This window comes from Camelina sativa, chromosome 18 (assembly GCF_030686135.1).
Source record: "Camelina sativa cultivar CO46 ecotype springtype chromosome 18, ASM3068613v1".
Classification (NCBI taxonomy): Eukaryota; Viridiplantae; Streptophyta; class Magnoliopsida; order Brassicales; family Brassicaceae; genus Camelina; species Camelina sativa.
Window position 1 is genome coordinate 8,890,024 of NC_141897.1, and position 21,100 is coordinate 8,911,123.

Genomic DNA, 21,100 nt, shown 5'->3' on the forward strand with positions numbered 1-21,100 from the left:
TCGTTTTTTGAAAACTCAAGGGATCATTCAATGTGGGTCCCACTTGATATGTGGACCCGTTTATTCACCTTGGACGTGCTTCGAACCGCGAAAAACAAGAGATAACCATATCCGAACATAATTTTGTACTCGTAGCTAATTGTGTCGCGATCACAAAAAAACATCCGAAACACTTTTAAACGTCAAAATTCGGCCTCCAGAATGGTCCAATGGTACGAAGACCCATTGCCTTGCCGGAAACACTCTTGGGGCTTTCCGAAAAGGTATTATGGGTCGCGTGGTTCCTCACGATGTAAAAGTTACGACGTTATGTTTGTACTATATAGGCTTACGCAACAACCAAAAAAAAAAAAAAAAAAAAGAGGGAGGGATGCAACACGAGGACTTCCCGGGAGGTCACCCATCCTAGTACTACTCTCGCCCAAGCACGCTTAACTGCAGAGTTCTGATGGGATCCGGTGCATTAGTGCTGGTATGATCGCATCCGTTAGTATATATCATGCAATCGCATATATCGTTTTTTGAAAACTCAAGGGATCATTCAATGTGGGTCCCACTTGATATGTGGACCCGTTTATTCACCTTGGACGTGCTTCGAACCGCGAAAAACAAGAGATAACCATATCCGAACATAATTTTGTACTCGTAGCTAATTGTGTCGCGATCACAAAAAAACATCCGAAACACTTTTAAACGTCAAAATTCGGCCTCCAGAATGGTCCAATGGTACGAAGACCCATTGCCTTGCCGGAAACACTCTTGGGGCTTTCCGAAAAGGTATTATGGGTCGCGTGGTTCCTCACGATGTAAAAGTTACGACGTTATGTTTGTACTATATAGGCTTACGCAACAACCAAAAAAAAAAAAAAAAAAAAGAGGGAGGGATGCAACACGAGGACTTCCCGGGAGGTCACCCATCCTAGTACTACTCTCGCCCAAGCACGCTTAACTGCGGAGTTCTGATGGGATCCGGTGCATTAGTGCTGGTATGATCGCATCCGTTAGTATATATCATGCAATCGCATATATCGTTTTTTGAAAACTCAAGGGATCATTCAATGTGGGTCCCACTTGATATGTGGACCCGTTTATTCACCTTGGACGTGCTTCGAACCGCGAAAAACAAGAGATAACCATATCCGAACATAATTTTGTACTCGTAGCTAATTGTGTCGCGATCACAAAAAAACATCCGAAACACTTTTAAACGTCAAAATTCGGCCTCCAGAATGGTCCAATGGTACGAAGACCCATTGCCTTGCCGGAAACACTCTTGGGGCTTTCCGAAAAGGTATTATGGGTCGCGTGGTTCCTCACGATGTAAAAGTTACGACGTTATGTTTGTACTATATAGGCTTACGCAACAACCAAAAAAAAAAAAAAAAAAAAGAGGGAGGGATGCAACACGAGGACTTCCCGGGAGGTCACCCATCCTAGTACTACTCTCGCCCAAGCACGCTTAACTGCGGAGTTCTGATGGGATCCGGTGCATTAGTGCTGGTATGATCGCATCGGTTAGTATATATCATGCAATCGCATATATCGTTTTTTGAAAACTCAAGGGATCATTCAATGTGGGTCCCACTTGATATGTGGACCCGTTTATTAACCTTGGACGTGCTTCGAACCGCGAAAAACAAGAGATAACCATATCCGAACATAATTTTGTACTCGTAGCTAATTGTGTCGCGATCACAAAAAAACATCCGAAACACTTTTAAACGTCAAAATTCGGCCTCCTGAATGGTCCAATGGTACGAAGACCCATTGCCTTGCCGGAAACACTCTTGGGGCTTTCCGAAAAGGTATTATGGGTCGCGTGGTTCCTCACGATGTAAAAGTTACGACGTTATGTTTGTACTATATAGGCTTACGCAACAACCAAAAAAAAAAAAAAAAAAAAGAGGGAGGGATGCAACACGAGGACTTCCCGGGAGGTCACCCATCCTAGTACTACTCTCGCCCAAGCACGCTTAACTGCGGAGTTCTGATGGGATCCGGTGCATTAGTGCTGGTATGATCGCATCCGTTAGTATATATCATGCAATCGCATATATCGTTTTTTGAAAACTCAAGGGATCATTCAATGTGGGTCCCACTTGATATGTGGACCCGTTTATTCACCTTGGACGTGCTTCGAACCGCGAAAAACAAGAGATAACCATATCCGAACATAATTTTGTACTCGTAGCTAATTGTGTCGCGATCACAAAAAAACATCCGAAACACTTTTAAACGTCAAAATTCGGCCTCCAGAATGGTCCAATGGTACGAAGACCCATTGCCTTGCCGGAAACACTCTTGGGGCTTTCCGAAAAGGTATTATGGGTCGCGTGGTTCCTCACGATGTAAAAGTTACGACGTTATGTTTGTACTATATAGGCTTACGCAACAACCAAAAAAAAAAAAAAAAAAAAGAGGGAGGGATGCAACACGAGGACTTCCCGGGAGGTCACCCATCCTAGTACTACTCTCGCCCAAGCACGCTTAACTGCAGAGTTCTGATGGGATCCGGTGCATTAGTGCTGGTATGATCGCATCCGTTAGTATATATCATGCAATCGCATATATCGTTTTTTGAAAACTCAAGGGATCATTCAATGTGGGTCCCACTTGATATGTGGACCCGTTTATTCACCTTGGACGTGCTTCGAACCGCGAAAAACAAGAGATAACCATATCCGAACATAATTTTGTACTCGTAGCTAATTGTGTCGCGATCACAAAAAAACATCCGAAACACTTTTAAACGTCAAAATTCGGCCTCCAGAATGGTCCAATGGTACGAAGACCCATTGCCTTGCCGGAAACACTCTTGGGGCTTTCCGAAAAGGTATTATGGGTCGCGTGGTTCCTCACGATGTAAAAGTTACGACGTTATGTTTGTACTATATAGGCTTACGCAACAACCAAAAAAAAAAAAAAAAAAAAGAGGGAGGGATGCAACACGAGGACTTCCCGGGAGGTCACCCATCCTAGTACTACTCTCGCCCAAGCACGCTTAACTGCGGAGTTCTGATGGGATCCGGTGCATTAGTGCTGGTATGATCGCATCGGTTAGTATATATCATGCAATCGCATATATCGTTTTTTGAAAACTCAAGGGATCATTCAATGTGGGTCCCACTTGATATGTGGACCCGTTTATTCACCTTGGACGTGCTTCGAACCGCGAAAAACAAGAGATAACCATATCCGAACATAATTTTGTACTCGTAGCTAATTGTGTCGCGATCACAAAAAAACATCCGAAACACTTTTAAACGTCAAAATTCGGCCTCCTGAATGGTCCAATGGTACGAAGACCCATTGCCTTGCCGGAAACACTCTTGGGGCTTTCCGAAAAGGTATTATGGGTCGCGTGGTTCCTCACGATGTAAAAGTTACGACGTTATGTTTGTACTATATAGGCTTACGCAACAACCAAAAAAAAAAAAAAAAAAAAGAGGGAGGGATGCAACACGAGGACTTCCCGGGAGGTCACCCATCCTAGTACTACTCTCGCCCAAGCACGCTTAACTGCGGAGTTCTGATGGGATCCGGTGCATTAGTGCTGGTATGATCGCATCCGTTAGTATATATCATGCAATCGCATATATCGTTTTTTGAAAACTCAAGGGATCATTCAATGTGGGTCCCACTTGATATGTGGACCCGTTTATTCACCTTGGACGTGCTTCGAACCGCGAAAAACAAGAGATAACCATATCCGAACATAATTTTGTACTCGTAGCTAATTGTGTCGCGATCACAAAAAAACATCCGAAACACTTTTAAACGTCAAAATTCGGCCTCCAGAATGGTCCAATGGTACGAAGACCCATTGCCTTGCCGGAAACACTCTTGGGGCTTTCCGAAAAGGTATTATGGGTCGCGTGGTTCCTCACGATGTAAAAGTTACGACGTTATGTTTGTACTATATAGGCTTACGCAACAACCAAAAAAAAAAAAAAAAAAAAGAGGGAGGGATGCAACACGAGGACTTCCCGGGAGGTCACCCATCCTAGTACTACTCTCGCCCAAGCACGCTTAACTGCAGAGTTCTGATGGGATCCGGTGCATTAGTGCTGGTATGATCGCATCCGTTAGTATATATCATGCAATCGCATATATCGTTTTTTGAAAACTCAAGGGATCATTCAATGTGGGTCCCACTTGATATGTGGACCCGTTTATTCACCTTGGACGTGCTTCGAACCGCGAAAAACAAGAGATAACCATATCCGAACATAATTTTGTACTCGTAGCTAATTGTGTCGCGATCACAAAAAAACATCCGAAACACTTTTAAACGTCAAAATTCGGCCTCCAGAATGGTCCAATGGTACGAAGACCCATTGCCTTGCCGGAAACACTCTTGGGGCTTTCCGAAAAGGTATTATGGGTCGCGTGGTTCCTCACGATGTAAAAGTTACGACGTTATGTTTGTACTATATAGGCTTACGCAACAACCAAAAAAAAAAAAAAAAAAAAGAGGGAGGGATGCAACACGAGGACTTCCCGGGAGGTCACCCATCCTAGTACTACTCTCGCCCAAGCACGCTTAACTGCGGAGTTCTGATGGGATCCGGTGCATTAGTGCTGGTATGATCGCATCGGTTAGTATATATCATGCAATCGCATATATCGTTTTTTGAAAACTCAAGGGATCATTCAATGTGGGTCCCACTTGATATGTGGACCCGTTTATTCACCTTGGACGTGCTTCGAACCGCGAAAAACAAGAGATAACCATATCCGAACATAATTTTGTACTCGTAGCTAATTGTGTCGCGATCACAAAAAAACATCCGAAACACTTTTAAACGTCAAAATTCGGCCTCCTGAATGGTCCAATGGTACGAAGACCCATTGCCTTGCCGGAAACACTCTTGGGGCTTTCCGAAAAGGTATTATGGGTCGCGTGGTTCCTCACGATGTAAAAGTTACGACGTTATGTTTGTACTATATAGGCTTACGCAACAACCAAAAAAAAAAAAAAAAAAAAGAGGGAGGGATGCAACACGAGGACTTCCCGGGAGGTCACCCATCCTAGTTCTACTCTCGCCCAAGCACGCTTAACTGCGGAGTTCTGATGGGATCCGGTGCATTAGTGCTGGTATGATCGCATCCGTTAGTATATATCATGCAATCGCATATATCGTTTTTTGAAAACTCAAGGGATCATTCAATGTGGGTCCCACTTGATATGTGGACCCGTTTATTCACCTTGGACGTGCTTCGAACCGCGAAAAACAAGAGATAACCATATCCGAACATAATTTTGTACTCGTAGCTAATTGTGTCGCGATCACAAAAAAACATCCGAAACACTTTTAAACGTCAAAATTCGGCCTCCAGAATGGTCCAATGGTACGAAGACCCATTGCCTTGCCGGAAACACTCTTGGGGCTTTCCGAAAAGGTATTATGGGTCGCGTGGTTCCTCACGATGTAAAAGTTACGACGTTATGTTTGTACTATATAGGCTTACGCAACAACCAAAAAAAAAAAAAAAAAAAAGAGGGAGGGATGCAACACGAGGACTTCCCGGGAGGTCACCCATCCTAGTACTACTCTCGCCCAAGCACGCTTAACTGCAGAGTTCTGATGGGATCCGGTGCATTAGTGCTGGTATGATCGCATCCGTTAGTATATATCATGCAATCGCATATATCGTTTTTTGAAAACTCAAGGGATCATTCAATGTGGGTCCCACTTGATATGTGGACCCGTTTATTCACCTTGGACGTGCTTCGAACCGCGAAAAACAAGAGATAACCATATCCGAACATAATTTTGTACTCGTAGCTAATTGTGTCGCGATCACAAAAAAACATCCGAAACACTTTTAAACGTCAAAATTCGGCCTCCAGAATGGTCCAATGGTACGAAGACCCATTGCCTTGCCGGAAACACTCTTGGGGCTTTCCGAAAAGGTATTATGGGTCGCGTGGTTCCTCACGATGTAAAAGTTACGACGTTATGTTTGTACTATATAGGCTTACGCAACAACCAAAAAAAAAAAAAAAAAAAGAGGGAGGGATGCAACACGAGGACTTCCCGGGAGGTCACCCATCCTAGTACTACTCTCGCCCAAGCACGCTTAACTGCGGAGTTCTGATGGGATCCGGTGCATTAGTGCTGGTATGATCGCATCCGTTAGTATATATCATGCAATCGCATATATCGTTTTTTGAAAACTCAAGGGATCATTCAATGTGGGTCCCACTTGATATGTGGACCCGTTTATTCACCTTGGACGTGCTTCGAACCGCGAAAAACAAGAGATAACCATATCCGAACATAATTTTGTACTCGTAGCTAATTGTGTCGCGATCACAAAAAAACATCCGAAACACTTTTAAACGTCAAAATTCGGCCTCCAGAATGGTCCAATGGTACGAAGACCCATTGCCTTGCCGGAAACACTCTTGGGGCTTTCCGAAAAGGTATTATGGGTCGCGTGGTTCCTCACGATGTAAAAGTTACGACGTTATGTTTGTACTATATAGGCTTACGCAACAACCAAAAAAAAAAAAAAAAAAAAGAGGGAGGGATGCAACACGAGGACTTCCCGGGAGGTCACCCATCCTAGTACTACTCTCGCCCAAGCACGCTTAACTGCGGAGTTCTGATGGGATCCGGTGCATTAGTGCTGGTATGATCGCATCGGTTAGTATATATCATGCAATCGCATATATCGTTTTTTGAAAACTCAAGGGATCATTCAATGTGGGTCCCACTTGATATGTGGACCCGTTTATTCACCTTGGACGTGCTTCGAACCGCGAAAAACAAGAGATAACCATATCCGAACATAATTTTGTACTCGTAGCTAATTGTGTCGCGATCACAAAAAAACATCCGAAACACTTTTAAACGTCAAAATTCGGCCTCCTGAATGGTCCAATGGTACGAAGACCCATTGCCTTGCCGGAAACACTCTTGGGGCTTTCCGAAAAGGTATTATGGGTCGCGTGGTTCCTCACGATGTAAAAGTTACGACGTTATGTTTGTACTATATAGGCTTACGCAACAACCAAAAAAAAAAAAAAAAAAAAGAGGGAGGGATGCAACACGAGGACTTCCCGGGAGGTCACCCATCCTAGTACTACTCTCGCCCAAGCACGCTTAACTGCGGAGTTCTGATGGGATCCGGTGCATTAGTGCTGGTATGATCGCATCCGTTAGTATATATCATGCAATCGCATATATCGTTTTTTGAAAACTCAAGGGATCATTCAATGTGGGTCCCACTTGATATGTGGACCCGTTTATTCACCTTGGACGTGCTTCGAACCGCGAAAAACAAGAGATAACCATATCCGAACATAATTTTGTACTCGTAGCTAATTGTGTCGCGATCACAAAAAAACATCCGAAACACTTTTAAACGTCAAAATTCGGCCTCCAGAATGGTCCAATGGTACGAAGACCCATTGCCTTGCCGGAAACACTCTTGGGGCTTTCCGAAAAGGTATTATGGGTCGCGTGGTTCCTCACGATGTAAAAGTTACGACGTTATGTTTGTACTATATAGGCTTACGCAACAACCAAAAAAAAAAAAAAAAAAAGAGGGAGGGATGCAACACGAGGACTTCCCGGGAGGTCACCCATCCTAGTACTACTCTCGCCCAAGCACGCTTAACTGCGGAGTTCTGATGGGATCCGGTGCATTAGTGCTGGTATGATCGCATCCGTTAGTATATATCATGCAATCGCATATATCGTTTTTTGAAAACTCAAGGGATCATTCAATGTGGGTCCCACTTGATATGTGGACCCGTTTATTCACCTTGGACGTGCTTCGAACCGCGAAAAACAAGAGATAACCATATCCGAACATAATTTTGTACTCGTAGCTAATTGTGTCGCGATCACAAAAAAACATCCGAAACACTTTTAAACGTCAAAATTCGGCCTCCTGAATGGTCCAATGGTACGAAGACCCATTGCCTTGCCGGAAACACTCTTGGGGCTTTCCGAAAAGGTATTATGGGTCGCGTGGTTCCTCACGATGTAAAAGTTACGACGTTATGTTTGTACTATATAGGCTTACGCAACAACCAAAAAAAAAAAAAAAAAAAAGAGGGAGGGATGCAACACGAGGACTTCCCGGGAGGTCACCCATCCTAGTACTACTCTCGCCCAAGCACGCTTAACTGCGGAGTTCTGATGGGATCCGGTGCATTAGTGCTGGTATGATCGCATCGGTTAGTATATATCATGCAATCGCATATATCGTTTTTTGAAAACTCAAGGGATCATTCAATGTGGGTCCCACTTGATATGTGGACCCGTTTATTCACCTTGGACGTGCTTCGAACCGCGAAAAACAAGAGATAACCATATCCGAACATAATTTTGTACTCGTAGCTAATTGTGTCGCGATCACAAAAAAACATCCGAAACACTTTTAAACGTCAAAATTCGGCCTCCTGAATGGTCCAATGGTACGAAGACCCATTGCCTTGCCGGAAACACTCTTGGGGCTTTCCGAAAAGGTATTATGGGTCGCGTGGTTCCTCACGATGTAAAAGTTACGACGTTATGTTTGTACTATATAGGCTTACGCAACAACCAAAAAAAAAAAAAAAAAAAAGAGGGAGGGATGCAACACGAGGACTTCCCGGGAGGTCACCCATCCTAGTACTACTCTCGCCCAAGCACGCTTAACTGCGGAGTTCTGATGGGATCCGGTGCATTAGTGCTGGTATGATCGCATCCGTTAGTATATATCATGCAATCGCATATATCGTTTTTTGAAAACTCAAGGGATCATTCAATGTGGGTCCCACTTGATATGTGGACCCGTTTATTCACCTTGGACGTGCTTCGAACCGCGAAAAACAAGAGATAACCATATCCGAACATAATTTTGTACTCGTAGCTAATTGTGTCGCGATCACAAAAAAACATCCGAAACACTTTTAAACGTCAAAATTCGGCCTCCAGAATGGTCCAATGGTACGAAGACCCATTGCCTTGCCGGAAACACTCTTGGGGCTTTCCGAAAAGGTATTATGGGTCGCGTGGTTCCTCACGATGTAAAAGTTACGACGTTATGTTTGTACTATATAGGCTTACGCAACAACCAAAAAAAAAAAAAAAAAAAAGAGGGAGGGATGCAACACGAGGACTTCCCGGGAGGTCACCCATCCTAGTACTACTCTCGCCCAAGCACGCTTAACTGCGGAGTTCTGATGGGATCCGGTGCATTAGTGCTGGTATGATCGCATCGGTTAGTATATATCATGCAATCGCATATATCGTTTTTTGAAAACTCAAGGGATCATTCAATGTGGGTCCCACTTGATATGTGGACCCGTTTATTCACCTTGGACGTGCTTCGAACCGCGAAAAACAAGAGATAACCATATCCGAACATAATTTTGTACTCGTAGCTAATTGTGTCGCGATCACAAAAAAACATCCGAAACACTTTTAAACGTCAAAATTCGGCCTCCTGAATGGTCCAATGGTACGAAGACCCATTGCCTTGCCGGAAACACTCTTGGGGCTTTCCGAAAAGGTATTATGGGTCGCGTGGTTCCTCACGATGTAAAAGTTACGACGTTATGTTTGTACTATATAGGCTTACGCAACAACCAAAAAAAAAAAAAAAAAAAAGAGGGAGGGATGCAACACGAGGACTTCCCGGGAGGTCACCCATCCTAGTACTACTCTCGCCCAAGCACGCTTAACTGCGGAGTTCTGATGGGATCCGGTGCATTAGTGCTGGTATGATCGCATCCGTTAGTATATATCATGCAATCGCATATATCGTTTTTTGAAAACTCAAGGGATCATTCAATGTGGGTCCCACTTGATATGTGGACCCGTTTATTCACCTTGGACGTGCTTCGAACCGCGAAAAACAAGAGATAACCATATCCGAACATAATTTTGTACTCGTAGCTAATTGTGTCGCGATCACAAAAAAACATCCGAAACACTTTTAAACGTCAAAATTCGGCCTCCAGAATGGTCCAATGGTACGAAGACCCATTGCCTTGCCGGAAACACTCTTGGGGCTTTCCGAAAAGGTATTATGGGTCGCGTGGTTCCTCACGATGTAAAAGTTACGACGTTATGTTTGTACTATATAGGCTTACGCAACAACCAAAAAAAAAAAAAAAAAAAAGAGGGAGGGATGCAACACGAGGACTTCCCGGGAGGTCACCCATCCTAGTACTACTCTCGCCCAAGCACGCTTAACTGCGGAGTTCTGATGGGATCCGGTGCATTAGTGCTGGTATGATCGCATCGGTTAGTATATATCATGCAATCGCATATATCGTTTTTTGAAAACTCAAGGGATCATTCAATGTGGGTCCCACTTGATATGTGGACCCGTTTATTCACCTTGGACGTGCTTCGAACCGCGAAAAACAAGAGATAACCATATCCGAACATAATTTTGTACTCGTAGCTAATTGTGTCGCGATCACAAAAAAACATCCGAAACACTTTTAAACGTCAAAATTCGGCCTCCTGAATGGTCCAATGGTACGAAGACCCATTGCCTTGCCGGAAACACTCTTGGGGCTTTCCGAAAAGGTATTATGGGTCGCGTGGTTCCTCACGATGTAAAAGTTACGACGTTATGTTTGTACTATATAGGCTTACGCAACAACCAAAAAAAAAAAAAAAAAAAAGAGGGAGGGATGCAACACGAGGACTTCCCGGGAGGTCACCCATCCTAGTACTACTCTCGCCCAAGCACGCTTAACTGCGGAGTTCTGATGGGATCCGGTGCATTAGTGCTGGTATGATCGCATCCGTTAGTATATATCATGCAATCGCATATATCGTTTTTTGAAAACTCAAGGGATCATTCAATGTGGGTCCCACTTGATATGTGGACCCGTTTATTCACCTTGGACGTGCTTCGAACCGCGAAAAACAAGAGATAACCATATCCGAACATAATTTTGTACTCGTAGCTAATTGTGTCGCGATCACAAAAAAACATCCGAAACACTTTTAAACGTCAAAATTCGGCCTCCAGAATGGTCCAATGGTACGAAGACCCATTGCCTTGCCGGAAACACTCTTGGGGCTTTCCGAAAAGGTATTATGGGTCGCGTGGTTCCTCACGATGTAAAAGTTACGACGTTATGTTTGTACTATATAGGCTTACGCAACAACCAAAAAAAAAAAAAAAAAAAAGAGGGAGGGATGCAACACGAGGACTTCCCGGGAGGTCACCCATCCTAGTACTACTCTCGCCCAAGCACGCTTAACTGCGGAGTTCTGATGGGATCCGGTGCATTAGTGCTGGTATGATCGCATCGGTTAGTATATATCATGCAATCGCATATATCGTTTTTTGAAAACTCAAGGGATCATTCAATGTGGGTCCCACTTGATATGTGGACCCGTTTATTCACCTTGGACGTGCTTCGAACCGCGAAAAACAAGAGATAACCATATCCGAACATAATTTTGTACTCGTAGCTAATTGTGTCGCGATCACAAAAAAACATCCGAAACACTTTTAAACGTCAAAATTCGGCCTCCTGAATGGTCCAATGGTACGAAGACCCATTGCCTTGCCGGAAACACTCTTGGGGCTTTCCGAAAAGGTATTATGGGTCGCGTGGTTCCTCACGATGTAAAAGTTACGACGTTATGTTTGTACTATATAGGCTTACGCAACAACCAAAAAAAAAAAAAAAAAAAAGAGGGAGGGATGCAACACGAGGACTTCCCGGGAGGTCACCCATCCTAGTACTACTCTCGCCCAAGCACGCTTAACTGCGGAGTTCTGATGGGATCCGGTGCATTAGTGCTGGTATGATCGCATCCGTTAGTATATATCATGCAATCGCATATATCGTTTTTTGAAAACTCAAGGGATCATTCAATGTGGGTCCCACTTGATATGTGGACCCGTTTATTCACCTTGGACGTGCTTCGAACCGCGAAAAACAAGAGATAACCATATCCGAACATAATTTTGTACTCGTAGCTAATTGTGTCGCGATCACAAAAAAACATCCGAAACACTTTTAAACGTCAAAATTCGGCCTCCAGAATGGTCCAATGGTACGAAGACCCATTGCCTTGCCGGAAACACTCTTGGGGCTTTCCGAAAAGGTATTATGGGTCGCGTGGTTCCTCACGATGTAAAAGTTACGACGTTATGTTTGTACTATATAGGCTTACGCAACAACCAAAAAAAAAAAAAAAAAAAAGAGGGAGGGATGCAACACGAGGACTTCCCGGGAGGTCACCCATCCTAGTACTACTCTCGCCCAAGCACGCTTAACTGCAGAGTTCTGATGGGATCCGGTGCATTAGTGCTGGTATGATCGCATCCGTTAGTATATATCATGCAATCGCATATATCGTTTTTTGAAAACTCAAGGGATCATTCAATGTGGGTCCCACTTGATATGTGGACCCGTTTATTCACCTTGGACGTGCTTCGAACCGCGAAAAACAAGAGATAACCATATCCGAACATAATTTTGTACTCGTAGCTAATTGTGTCGCGATCACAAAAAAACATCCGAAACACTTTTAAACGTCAAAATTCGGCCTCCAGAATGGTCCAATGGTACGAAGACCCATTGCCTTGCCGGAAACACTCTTGGGGCTTTCCGAAAAGGTATTATGGGTCGCGTGGTTCCTCACGATGTAAAAGTTACGACGTTATGTTTGTACTATATAGGCTTACGCAACAACCAAAAAAAAAAAAAAAAAAAAGAGGGAGGGATGCAACACGAGGACTTCCCGGGAGGTCACCCATCCTAGTACTACTCTCGCCCAAGCACGCTTAACTGCGGAGTTCTGATGGGATCCGGTGCATTAGTGCTGGTATGATCGCATCGGTTAGTATATATCATGCAATCGCATATATCGTTTTTTGAAAACTCAAGGGATCATTCAATGTGGGTCCCACTTGATATGTGGACCCGTTTATTCACCTTGGACGTGCTTCGAACCGCGAAAAACAAGAGATAACCATATCCGAACATAATTTTGTACTCGTAGCTAATTGTGTCGCGATCACAAAAAAACATCCGAAACACTTTTAAACGTCAAAATTCGGCCTCCTGAATGGTCCAATGGTACGAAGACCCATTGCCTTGCCGGAAACACTCTTGGGGCTTTCCGAAAAGGTATTATGGGTCGCGTGGTTCCTCACGATGTAAAAGTTACGACGTTATGTTTGTACTATATAGGCTTACGCAACAACCAAAAAAAAAAAAAAAAAAAAGAGGGAGGGATGCAACACGAGGACTTCCCGGGAGGTCACCCATCCTAGTACTACTCTCGCCCAAGCACGCTTAACTGCGGAGTTCTGATGGGATCCGGTGCATTAGTGCTGGTATGATCGCATCCGTTAGTATATATCATGCAATCGCATATATCGTTTTTTGAAAACTCAAGGGATCATTCAATGTGGGTCCCACTTGATATGTGGACCCGTTTATTCACCTTGGACGTGCTTCGAACCGCGAAAAACAAGAGATAACCATATCCGAACATAATTTTGTACTCGTAGCTAATTGTGTCGCGATCACAAAAAAACATCCGAAACACTTTTAAACGTCAAAATTCGGCCTCCAGAATGGTCCAATGGTACGAAGACCCATTGCCTTGCCGGAAACACTCTTGGGGCTTTCCGAAAAGGTATTATGGGTCGCGTGGTTCCTCACGATGTAAAAGTTACGACGTTATGTTTGTACTATATAGGCTTACGCAACAACCAAAAAAAAAAAAAAAAAAAAGAGGGAGGGATGCAACACGAGGACTTCCCGGGAGGTCACCCATCCTAGTACTACTCTCGCCCAAGCACGCTTAACTGCGGAGTTCTGATGGGATCCGGTGCATTAGTGCTGGTATGATCGCATCGGTTAGTATATATCATGCAATCGCATATATCGTTTTTTGAAAACTCAAGGGATCATTCAATGTGGGTCCCACTTGATATGTGGACCCGTTTATTCACCTTGGACGTGCTTCGAACCGCGAAAAACAAGAGATAACCATATCCGAACATAATTTTGTACTCGTAGCTAATTGTGTCGCGATCACAAAAAAACATCCGAAACACTTTTAAACGTCAAAATTCGGCCTCCTGAATGGTCCAATGGTACGAAGACCCATTGCCTTGCCGGAAACACTCTTGGGGCTTTCCGAAAAGGTATTATGGGTCGCGTGGTTCCTCACGATGTAAAAGTTACGACGTTATGTTTGTACTATATAGGCTTACGCAACAACCAAAAAAAAAAAAAAAAAAAAGAGGGAGGGATGCAACACGAGGACTTCCCGGGAGGTCACCCATCCTAGTACTACTCTCGCCCAAGCACGCTTAACTGCGGAGTTCTGATGGGATCCGGTGCATTAGTGCTGGTATGATCGCATCCGTTAGTATATATCATGCAATCGCATATATCGTTTTTTGAAAACTCAAGGGATCATTCAATGTGGGTCCCACTTGATATGTGGACCCGTTTATTCACCTTGGACGTGCTTCGAACCGCGAAAAACAAGAGATAACCATATCCGAACATAATTTTGTACTCGTAGCTAATTGTGTCGCGATCACAAAAAAACATCCGAAACACTTTTAAACGTCAAAATTCGGCCTCCAGAATGGTCCAATGGTACGAAGACCCATTGCCTTGCCGGAAACACTCTTGGGGCTTTCCGAAAAGGTATTATGGGTCGCGTGGTTCCTCACGATGTAAAAGTTACGACGTTATGTTTGTACTATATAGGCTTACGCAACAACCAAAAAAAAAAAAAAAAAAAAGAGGGAGGGATGCAACACGAGGACTTCCCGGGAGGTCACCCATCCTAGTACTACTCTCGCCCAAGCACGCTTAACTGCGGAGTTCTGATGGGATCCGGTGCATTAGTGCTGGTATGATCGCATCGGTTAGTATATATCATGCAATCGCATATATCGTTTTTTGAAAACTCAAGGGATCATTCAATGTGGGTCCCACTTGATATGTGGACCCGTTTATTCACCTTGGACGTGCTTCGAACCGCGAAAAACAAGAGATAACCATATCCGAACATAATTTTGTACTCGTAGCTAATTGTGTCGCGATCACAAAAAAACATCCGAAACACTTTTAAACGTCAAAATTCGGCCTCCTGAATGGTCCAATGGTACGAAGACCCATTGCCTTGCCGGAAACACTCTTGGGGCTTTCCGAAAAGGTATTATGGGTCGCGTGGTTCCTCACGATGTAAAAGTTACGACGTTATGTTTGTACTATATAGGCTTACGCAACAACCAAAAAAAAAAAAAAAAAAAAGAGGGAGGGATGCAACACGAGGACTTCCCGGGAGGTCACCCATCCTAGTACTACTCTCGCCCAAGCACGCTTAACTGCGGAGTTCTGATGGGATCCGGTGCATTAGTGCTGGTATGATCGCATCCGTTAGTATATATCATGCAATCGCATATATCGTTTTTTGAAAACTCAAGGGATCATTCAATGTGGGTCCCACTTGATATGTGGACCCGTTTATTCACCTTGGACGTGCTTCGAACCGCGAAAAACAAGAGATAACCATATCCGAACATAATTTTGTACTCGTAGCTAATTGTGTCGCGATCACAAAAAAACATCCGAAACACTTTTAAACGTCAAAATTCGGCCTCCAGAATGGTCCAATGGTACGAAGACCCATTGCCTTGCCGGAAACACTCTTGGGGCTTTCCGAAAAGGTATTATGGGTCGCGTGGTTCCTCACGATGTAAAAGTTACGACGTTATGTTTGTACTATATAGGCTTACGCAACAACCAAAAAAAAAAAAAAAAAAAAGAGGGAGGGATGCAACACGAGGACTTCCCGGGAGGTCACCCATCCTAGTACTACTCTCGCCCAAGCACGCTTAACTGCGGAGTTCTGATGGGATCCGGTGCATTAGTGCTGGTATGATCGCATCGGTTAGTATATATCATGCAATCGCATATATCGTTTTTTGAAAACTCAAGGGATCATTCAATGTGGGTCCCACTTGATATGTGGACCCGTTTATTCACCTTGGACGTGCTTCGAACCGCGAAAAACAAGAGATAACCATATCCGAACATAATTTTGTACTCGTAGCTAATTGTGTCGCGATCACAAAAAAACATCCGAAACACTTTTAAACGTCAAAATTCGGCCTCCTGAATGGTCCAATGGTACGAAGACCCATTGCCTTGCCGGAAACACTCTTGGGGCTTTCCGAAAAGGTATTATGGGTCGCGTGGTTCCTCACGATGTAAAAGTTACGACGTTATGTTTGTACTATATAGGCTTACGCAACAACCAAAAAAAAAAAAAAAAAAAAGAGGGAGGGATGCAACACGAGGACTTCCCGGGAGGTCACCCATCCTAGTACTACTCTCGCCCAAGCACGCTTAACTGCGGAGTTCTGATGGGATCCGGTGCATTAGTGCTGGTATGATCGCATCCGTTAGTATATATCATGCAATCGCATATATCGTTTTTTGAAAACTCAAGGGATCATTCAATGTGGGTCCCACTTGATATGTGGACCCGTTTATTCACCTTGGACGTGCTTCGAACCGCGAAAAACAAGAGATAACCATATCCGAACATAATTTTGTACTCGTAGCTAATTGTGTCGCGATCACAAAAAAACATCCGAAACACTTTTAAACGTCAAAATTCGGCCTCCAGAATGGTCCAATGGTACGAAGACCCATTGCCTTGCCGGAAACACTCTTGGGGCTTTCCGAAAAGGTATTATGGGTCGCGTGGTTCCTCACGATGTAAAAGTTACGACGTTATGTTTGTACTATATAGGCTTACGCAACAACCAAAAAAAAAAAAAAAAAAAAGAGGGAGGGATGCAACACGAGGACTTCCCGGGAGGTCACCCATCCTAGTACTACTCTCGCCCAAGCACGCTTAACTGCGGAGTTCTGATGGGATCCGGTGCATTAGTGCTGGTATGATCGCATCGGTTAGTATATATCATGCAATCGCATATATCGTTTTTTGAAAACTCAAGGGATCATTCAATGTGGGTCCCACTTGATATGTGGACCCGTTTATTCACCTTGGACGTGCTTCGAACCGCGAAAAACAAGAGATAACCATATCCGAACATAATTTTGTACTCGTAGCTAATTGTGTCGCGATCACAAAAAAACATCCGAAACACTTTTAAACGTCAAAATTCGGCCTCCTGAATGGTCCAATGGTACGAAGACCCATTGCCTTGCCGGAAACACTCTTGGGGCTTTCCGAAAAGGTATTATGGGTCGCGTGGTTCCTCACGATGTAAAAGTTACGACGTTATGTTTGTACTATATAGGCTTACGCAACAACCAAAAAAAAAAAAAAAAAAAAGAGGGAGGGATGCAACACGAGGACTTCCCGGGAGGTCACCCATCCTAGTACTACTCTCGCCCAAGCACGCTTAACTGCGGAGTTCTGATGGGATCCGGTGCATTAGTGCTGGTATGATCGCATCCGTTAGTATATATCATGCAATCGCATATATCGTTTTTTGAAAACTCAAGGGATCATTCAATGTGGGTCCCACTTGATATGTGGACCCGTTTATTCACCTTGGACGTGCTTCGAACCGCGAAAAACAAGAGATAACCATATCCGAACATAATTTTGTACTCGTAGCTAATTGTGTCGCGATCACAAAAAAACATCCGAAACACTTTTAAACGTCAAAATTCGGCCTCCAGAATGGTCCAATGGTACGAAGACCCATTGCCTTGCCGGAAACACTCTTGGGGCTTTCCGAAAAGGTATTATGGGTCGCGTGGTTCCTCACGATGTAAAAGTTACGACGTTATGTTTGTACTATATAGGCTTACGCAACAACCAAAAAAAAAAAAAAAAAAAAGAGGGAGGGATGCAACACGAGGACTTCCCGGGAGGTCACCCATCCTAGTACTACTCTCGCCCAAGCACGCTTAACTGCGGAGTTCTGATGGGATCCGGTGCATTAGTGCTGGTATGATCGCATCCGTTAGTATATATCATGCAATCGCATATATCGTTTTTTGAAAACTCAAGGGATCATTCAATGTGGGTCCCACTTGATATGTGGACCCGTTTATTCACCTTGGACGTGCTTCGAACCGCGAAAAACAAGAGATAACCATATCCGAACATAATTTTGTACTCGTAGCTAATTGTGTCGCGATCACAAAAAAACATCCGAAACACTTTTAAACGTCAAAATTCGGCCTCCTGAATGGTCCAATGGTACGAAGACCCATTGCCTTGCCGGAAACACTCTTGGGGCTTTCCGAAAAGGTATTATGGGTCGCGTGGTTCCTCACGATGTAAAAGTTACGACGTTATGTTTGTACTATATAGGCTTACGCAACAACCAAAAAAAAAAAAAAAAAAAAGAGGGAGGGATGCAACACGAGGACTTCCCGGGAGGTCACCCATCCTAGTACTACTCTCGCCCAAGCACGCTTAACTGCGGAGTTCTGATGGGATCCGGTGCATTAGTGCTGGTATGATCGCATCCGTTAGTATATATCATGCAATCGCATATATCGTTTTTTGAAAACTCAAGGGATCATTCAATGTGGGTCCCACTTGATATGTGGACCCGTTTATTAACCTTGGACGTGCTTCGAACCGCGAAAAACAAGAGATAACCATATCCGAACATAATTTTGTACTCGTAGCTAATTGTGTCGCGATCACAAAAAAACATCCGAAACACTTTTAAACGTCAAAATTCGGCTTCCTGAATGGTCCAATGGTACGAAGACCCATTGCCTTGCCGGAAACACTCTTGGGGCTTTCCGAAAAGGTATTATGGGTCGCGTGGTTCCTCACGATGTAAAAGTTACGACGTTATGTTTGTACTATATAGGCTTACGCAACAACCAAAAAAAAAAAAAAAAAAAAGAGGGAGGGATGCAACACGAGGACTTCCCGGGAGGTCACCCATCCTAGTACTACTCTCGCCCAAGCACGCTTAACTGCGGAGTTCTGATGGGATCCGGTGCATTAGTGCTGGTATGATCGCATCCGTTAGTATATATCATGCAATCGCATATATCGTTTTTTGAAAACTCAAGGGATCATTCAATGTGGGTCCCACTTGATATGTGGACCCGTTTATTCACCTTGGACGTGCTTCGAACCGCGAAAAACAAGAGATAACCATATCCGAACATAATTTTGTACTCGTAGCTAATTGTGTCGCGATCACAAAAAAACATCCGAAACACTTTTAAACGTCAAAATTCGGCCTCCAGAATGGTCCAATGGTACGAAGACCCATTGCCTTGCCGGAAACACTCTTGGGGCTTTCCGAAAAGGTATTATGGGTCGCGTGGTTCCTCACGATGTAAAAGTTACGACGTTATGTTTGTACTATATAGGCTTACGCAACAACCAAAAAAAAAAAAAAAAAAAAGAGGGAGGGATGCAACACGAGGACTTCCCGGGAGGTCACCCATCCTAGTACTACTCTCGCCCAAGCACGCTTAACTGCAGAGTTCTGATGGGATCCGGTGCATTAGTGCTGGTATGATCGCATCCGTTAGTATATATCATGCAATCGCATATATCGTTTTTTGAAAACTCAAGGGATCATTCAATGTGGGTCCCACTTGATATGTGGACCCGTTTATTCACCTTGGACGTGCTTCGAACCGCGAAAAACAAGAGATAACCATATCCGAACATAATTTTGTACTCGTAGCTAATTGTGTCGCGATCACAAAAAAACATCCGAAACACTTTTAAACGTCAAAATTCGGCCTCCAGAATGGTCCAATGGTACGAAGACCCATTGCCTTGCCGGAAACACTCTTGGGGCTTTCCGAAAAGGTATTATGGGTCGCGTGGTTCCTCACGATGTAAAAGTTACGACGTTATGTTTGTACTATATAGGCTTACGCAACAACCAAAAAAAAAAAAAAAAAAAAGAGGGAGGGATGCAACACGAGGACTTCCCGGGAGGTCACCCATCCTAGTACTACTCTCGCCCAAGCACGCTTAACTGCGGAGTTCTGATGGGATCCGGTGCATTAGTGCTGGTATGATCGCATCGGTTAGTATATATCATGCAATCGCATATATCGTTTTTTGAAAACTCAAGGGATCATTCAATGTGGGTCCCACTTGATATGTGGACCCGTTTATTCACCTTGGACGTGCTTCGAACCGCGAAAAACAAGAGATAACCATATCCGAACATAATTTTGTACTCGTAGCTAATTGTGTCGCGATCACAAAAAAACATCCGAAACACTTTTAAACGTCAAAATTCGGCCTCCTGAATGGTCCAATGGTACGAAGACCCATTGCCTTGCCGGAAACACTCTTGGGGCTTTCCGAAAAGGTATTATGGGTCGCGTGGTTCCTCACGATGTAAAAGTTACGACGTTATGTTTGTACTATATAGGCTTACGCAACAACCAAAAAAAAAAAAAAAAAAAAGAGGGAGGGATGCAACACGAGGACTTCCCGGGAGGTCACCCATCCTAGTACTACTCTCGCCCAAGCACGCTTAACTGCGGAGTTCTGATGGGATCCGGTGCATTAGTGCTGGTATGATCGCATCCGTTAGTATATATCATGCAATCGCATATATCGTTTTTTGAAAACTCAAGGGATCATTCAATGTGGGTCCCACTTGATATGTGGACCCGTTTATTCACCTTGGACGTGCTTCGAACCGCGAAAAACAAGAGATAACCATATCCGAACATAATTTTGTACTCGTAGCTAATTGTGTCGCGATCACAAAAAAACATCCGAAACACTTTTAAACGTCAAAATTCGGCCTCCAGAATGGTCCAATGGTACGAAGACCCATTGCCTTGCCGGAAACACTCTTGGGGCTTTCCGAAAAGGTATTATGGGTCGCGTGGTTCCTCACGATGTAAAAGTTACGACGTTATGTTTGTACTATATAGGCTTACGCAACAACCAAAAAAAAAAAAAAAAAAAAGAGGGAGGGATGCAACACGAGGACTTCCCGGGAGGTCACCCATCCTAGTACTACTCTCGCCCAAGCACGCTTAACTGCAGAGTTCTGATGGGATCCGGTGCATTAGTGCTGGTATGATCGCATCCGTTAGTATATATCATGCAATCGCATATATCGTTTTTTGAAAACTCAAGGGATCATT

At 43.9% G+C, this 21,100-nt stretch overlaps 41 non-coding genes across 41 annotated transcripts; all 41 read right to left on the minus strand.

The window, feature by feature from the left end:
• Window positions 1-367: 367 nt before the first annotated feature.
• Window positions 368-486, minus strand: LOC147921760 (5S ribosomal RNA). Its single transcript, XR_015590076.1, has one exon. It is a non-coding gene; the product is annotated as a 5S ribosomal RNA (ribosomal RNA).
• Window positions 487-881: 395 nt separating this feature from the next.
• Window positions 882-1,000, minus strand: LOC147921761 (5S ribosomal RNA). Its single transcript, XR_015589566.1, has one exon. It is a non-coding gene; the product is annotated as a 5S ribosomal RNA (ribosomal RNA).
• A 395-nt stretch (window positions 1,001-1,395) lies between these two features.
• LOC147921762 (5S ribosomal RNA) lies at window positions 1,396-1,514 on the minus strand. Its single transcript, XR_015590112.1, has one exon. It is a non-coding gene; the product is annotated as a 5S ribosomal RNA (ribosomal RNA).
• A 395-nt stretch (window positions 1,515-1,909) lies between these two features.
• LOC147921763 (5S ribosomal RNA) lies at window positions 1,910-2,028 on the minus strand. Its single transcript, XR_015589577.1, has one exon. It is a non-coding gene; the product is annotated as a 5S ribosomal RNA (ribosomal RNA).
• Window positions 2,029-2,423: 395 nt separating this feature from the next.
• On the minus strand, window positions 2,424-2,542 carry LOC147921764 (5S ribosomal RNA). The gene has a single exon (XR_015590077.1). It is a non-coding gene; the product is annotated as a 5S ribosomal RNA (ribosomal RNA).
• A 395-nt stretch (window positions 2,543-2,937) lies between these two features.
• On the minus strand, window positions 2,938-3,056 carry LOC147921765 (5S ribosomal RNA). The gene has a single exon (XR_015590113.1). It is a non-coding gene; the product is annotated as a 5S ribosomal RNA (ribosomal RNA).
• A 395-nt stretch (window positions 3,057-3,451) lies between these two features.
• On the minus strand, window positions 3,452-3,570 carry LOC147921766 (5S ribosomal RNA). Its single transcript, XR_015589589.1, has one exon. It is a non-coding gene; the product is annotated as a 5S ribosomal RNA (ribosomal RNA).
• A 395-nt stretch (window positions 3,571-3,965) lies between these two features.
• LOC147921767 (5S ribosomal RNA) lies at window positions 3,966-4,084 on the minus strand. The gene has a single exon (XR_015590078.1). It is a non-coding gene; the product is annotated as a 5S ribosomal RNA (ribosomal RNA).
• A 395-nt stretch (window positions 4,085-4,479) lies between these two features.
• LOC147921768 (5S ribosomal RNA) lies at window positions 4,480-4,598 on the minus strand. The gene has a single exon (XR_015590114.1). It is a non-coding gene; the product is annotated as a 5S ribosomal RNA (ribosomal RNA).
• Window positions 4,599-4,993: 395 nt separating this feature from the next.
• LOC147921769 (5S ribosomal RNA) lies at window positions 4,994-5,112 on the minus strand. The gene has a single exon (XR_015590237.1). It is a non-coding gene; the product is annotated as a 5S ribosomal RNA (ribosomal RNA).
• Window positions 5,113-5,507: 395 nt separating this feature from the next.
• Window positions 5,508-5,626, minus strand: LOC147921770 (5S ribosomal RNA). Its single transcript, XR_015590079.1, has one exon. It is a non-coding gene; the product is annotated as a 5S ribosomal RNA (ribosomal RNA).
• Window positions 5,627-6,020: 394 nt separating this feature from the next.
• On the minus strand, window positions 6,021-6,139 carry LOC147921771 (5S ribosomal RNA). The gene has a single exon (XR_015589601.1). It is a non-coding gene; the product is annotated as a 5S ribosomal RNA (ribosomal RNA).
• Window positions 6,140-6,534: 395 nt separating this feature from the next.
• LOC147921772 (5S ribosomal RNA) lies at window positions 6,535-6,653 on the minus strand. Its single transcript, XR_015590115.1, has one exon. It is a non-coding gene; the product is annotated as a 5S ribosomal RNA (ribosomal RNA).
• A 395-nt stretch (window positions 6,654-7,048) lies between these two features.
• LOC147921773 (5S ribosomal RNA) lies at window positions 7,049-7,167 on the minus strand. Its single transcript, XR_015589612.1, has one exon. It is a non-coding gene; the product is annotated as a 5S ribosomal RNA (ribosomal RNA).
• Window positions 7,168-7,561: 394 nt separating this feature from the next.
• LOC147921774 (5S ribosomal RNA) lies at window positions 7,562-7,680 on the minus strand. The gene has a single exon (XR_015589623.1). It is a non-coding gene; the product is annotated as a 5S ribosomal RNA (ribosomal RNA).
• Window positions 7,681-8,075: 395 nt separating this feature from the next.
• On the minus strand, window positions 8,076-8,194 carry LOC147921775 (5S ribosomal RNA). Its single transcript, XR_015590116.1, has one exon. It is a non-coding gene; the product is annotated as a 5S ribosomal RNA (ribosomal RNA).
• A 395-nt stretch (window positions 8,195-8,589) lies between these two features.
• LOC147921776 (5S ribosomal RNA) lies at window positions 8,590-8,708 on the minus strand. The gene has a single exon (XR_015589634.1). It is a non-coding gene; the product is annotated as a 5S ribosomal RNA (ribosomal RNA).
• Window positions 8,709-9,103: 395 nt separating this feature from the next.
• On the minus strand, window positions 9,104-9,222 carry LOC147921777 (5S ribosomal RNA). Its single transcript, XR_015590117.1, has one exon. It is a non-coding gene; the product is annotated as a 5S ribosomal RNA (ribosomal RNA).
• Window positions 9,223-9,617: 395 nt separating this feature from the next.
• On the minus strand, window positions 9,618-9,736 carry LOC147921778 (5S ribosomal RNA). Its single transcript, XR_015589645.1, has one exon. It is a non-coding gene; the product is annotated as a 5S ribosomal RNA (ribosomal RNA).
• A 395-nt stretch (window positions 9,737-10,131) lies between these two features.
• On the minus strand, window positions 10,132-10,250 carry LOC147921779 (5S ribosomal RNA). The gene has a single exon (XR_015590118.1). It is a non-coding gene; the product is annotated as a 5S ribosomal RNA (ribosomal RNA).
• Window positions 10,251-10,645: 395 nt separating this feature from the next.
• Window positions 10,646-10,764, minus strand: LOC147921780 (5S ribosomal RNA). The gene has a single exon (XR_015589656.1). It is a non-coding gene; the product is annotated as a 5S ribosomal RNA (ribosomal RNA).
• Window positions 10,765-11,159: 395 nt separating this feature from the next.
• LOC147921781 (5S ribosomal RNA) lies at window positions 11,160-11,278 on the minus strand. Its single transcript, XR_015590119.1, has one exon. It is a non-coding gene; the product is annotated as a 5S ribosomal RNA (ribosomal RNA).
• A 395-nt stretch (window positions 11,279-11,673) lies between these two features.
• LOC147921782 (5S ribosomal RNA) lies at window positions 11,674-11,792 on the minus strand. The gene has a single exon (XR_015589667.1). It is a non-coding gene; the product is annotated as a 5S ribosomal RNA (ribosomal RNA).
• A 395-nt stretch (window positions 11,793-12,187) lies between these two features.
• On the minus strand, window positions 12,188-12,306 carry LOC147921783 (5S ribosomal RNA). The gene has a single exon (XR_015590080.1). It is a non-coding gene; the product is annotated as a 5S ribosomal RNA (ribosomal RNA).
• Window positions 12,307-12,701: 395 nt separating this feature from the next.
• Window positions 12,702-12,820, minus strand: LOC147921784 (5S ribosomal RNA). Its single transcript, XR_015590121.1, has one exon. It is a non-coding gene; the product is annotated as a 5S ribosomal RNA (ribosomal RNA).
• Window positions 12,821-13,215: 395 nt separating this feature from the next.
• On the minus strand, window positions 13,216-13,334 carry LOC147921785 (5S ribosomal RNA). The gene has a single exon (XR_015589678.1). It is a non-coding gene; the product is annotated as a 5S ribosomal RNA (ribosomal RNA).
• Window positions 13,335-13,729: 395 nt separating this feature from the next.
• LOC147921786 (5S ribosomal RNA) lies at window positions 13,730-13,848 on the minus strand. The gene has a single exon (XR_015590122.1). It is a non-coding gene; the product is annotated as a 5S ribosomal RNA (ribosomal RNA).
• Window positions 13,849-14,243: 395 nt separating this feature from the next.
• LOC147921787 (5S ribosomal RNA) lies at window positions 14,244-14,362 on the minus strand. Its single transcript, XR_015589689.1, has one exon. It is a non-coding gene; the product is annotated as a 5S ribosomal RNA (ribosomal RNA).
• Window positions 14,363-14,757: 395 nt separating this feature from the next.
• Window positions 14,758-14,876, minus strand: LOC147921788 (5S ribosomal RNA). Its single transcript, XR_015590123.1, has one exon. It is a non-coding gene; the product is annotated as a 5S ribosomal RNA (ribosomal RNA).
• A 395-nt stretch (window positions 14,877-15,271) lies between these two features.
• LOC147921789 (5S ribosomal RNA) lies at window positions 15,272-15,390 on the minus strand. Its single transcript, XR_015589701.1, has one exon. It is a non-coding gene; the product is annotated as a 5S ribosomal RNA (ribosomal RNA).
• A 395-nt stretch (window positions 15,391-15,785) lies between these two features.
• LOC147921790 (5S ribosomal RNA) lies at window positions 15,786-15,904 on the minus strand. The gene has a single exon (XR_015590124.1). It is a non-coding gene; the product is annotated as a 5S ribosomal RNA (ribosomal RNA).
• A 395-nt stretch (window positions 15,905-16,299) lies between these two features.
• LOC147921791 (5S ribosomal RNA) lies at window positions 16,300-16,418 on the minus strand. The gene has a single exon (XR_015589712.1). It is a non-coding gene; the product is annotated as a 5S ribosomal RNA (ribosomal RNA).
• A 395-nt stretch (window positions 16,419-16,813) lies between these two features.
• LOC147921792 (5S ribosomal RNA) lies at window positions 16,814-16,932 on the minus strand. Its single transcript, XR_015590125.1, has one exon. It is a non-coding gene; the product is annotated as a 5S ribosomal RNA (ribosomal RNA).
• Window positions 16,933-17,327: 395 nt separating this feature from the next.
• On the minus strand, window positions 17,328-17,446 carry LOC147921793 (5S ribosomal RNA). The gene has a single exon (XR_015589723.1). It is a non-coding gene; the product is annotated as a 5S ribosomal RNA (ribosomal RNA).
• A 395-nt stretch (window positions 17,447-17,841) lies between these two features.
• On the minus strand, window positions 17,842-17,960 carry LOC147921794 (5S ribosomal RNA). Its single transcript, XR_015589734.1, has one exon. It is a non-coding gene; the product is annotated as a 5S ribosomal RNA (ribosomal RNA).
• Window positions 17,961-18,355: 395 nt separating this feature from the next.
• LOC147921795 (5S ribosomal RNA) lies at window positions 18,356-18,474 on the minus strand. The gene has a single exon (XR_015589745.1). It is a non-coding gene; the product is annotated as a 5S ribosomal RNA (ribosomal RNA).
• A 395-nt stretch (window positions 18,475-18,869) lies between these two features.
• On the minus strand, window positions 18,870-18,988 carry LOC147921796 (5S ribosomal RNA). The gene has a single exon (XR_015589753.1). It is a non-coding gene; the product is annotated as a 5S ribosomal RNA (ribosomal RNA).
• Window positions 18,989-19,383: 395 nt separating this feature from the next.
• Window positions 19,384-19,502, minus strand: LOC147921797 (5S ribosomal RNA). Its single transcript, XR_015590081.1, has one exon. It is a non-coding gene; the product is annotated as a 5S ribosomal RNA (ribosomal RNA).
• Window positions 19,503-19,897: 395 nt separating this feature from the next.
• Window positions 19,898-20,016, minus strand: LOC147921798 (5S ribosomal RNA). Its single transcript, XR_015590126.1, has one exon. It is a non-coding gene; the product is annotated as a 5S ribosomal RNA (ribosomal RNA).
• Window positions 20,017-20,411: 395 nt separating this feature from the next.
• Window positions 20,412-20,530, minus strand: LOC147921799 (5S ribosomal RNA). Its single transcript, XR_015589754.1, has one exon. It is a non-coding gene; the product is annotated as a 5S ribosomal RNA (ribosomal RNA).
• A 395-nt stretch (window positions 20,531-20,925) lies between these two features.
• Window positions 20,926-21,044, minus strand: LOC147921800 (5S ribosomal RNA). Its single transcript, XR_015590082.1, has one exon. It is a non-coding gene; the product is annotated as a 5S ribosomal RNA (ribosomal RNA).
• Between the last annotated feature and the right edge of the window lie 56 nt (window positions 21,045-21,100).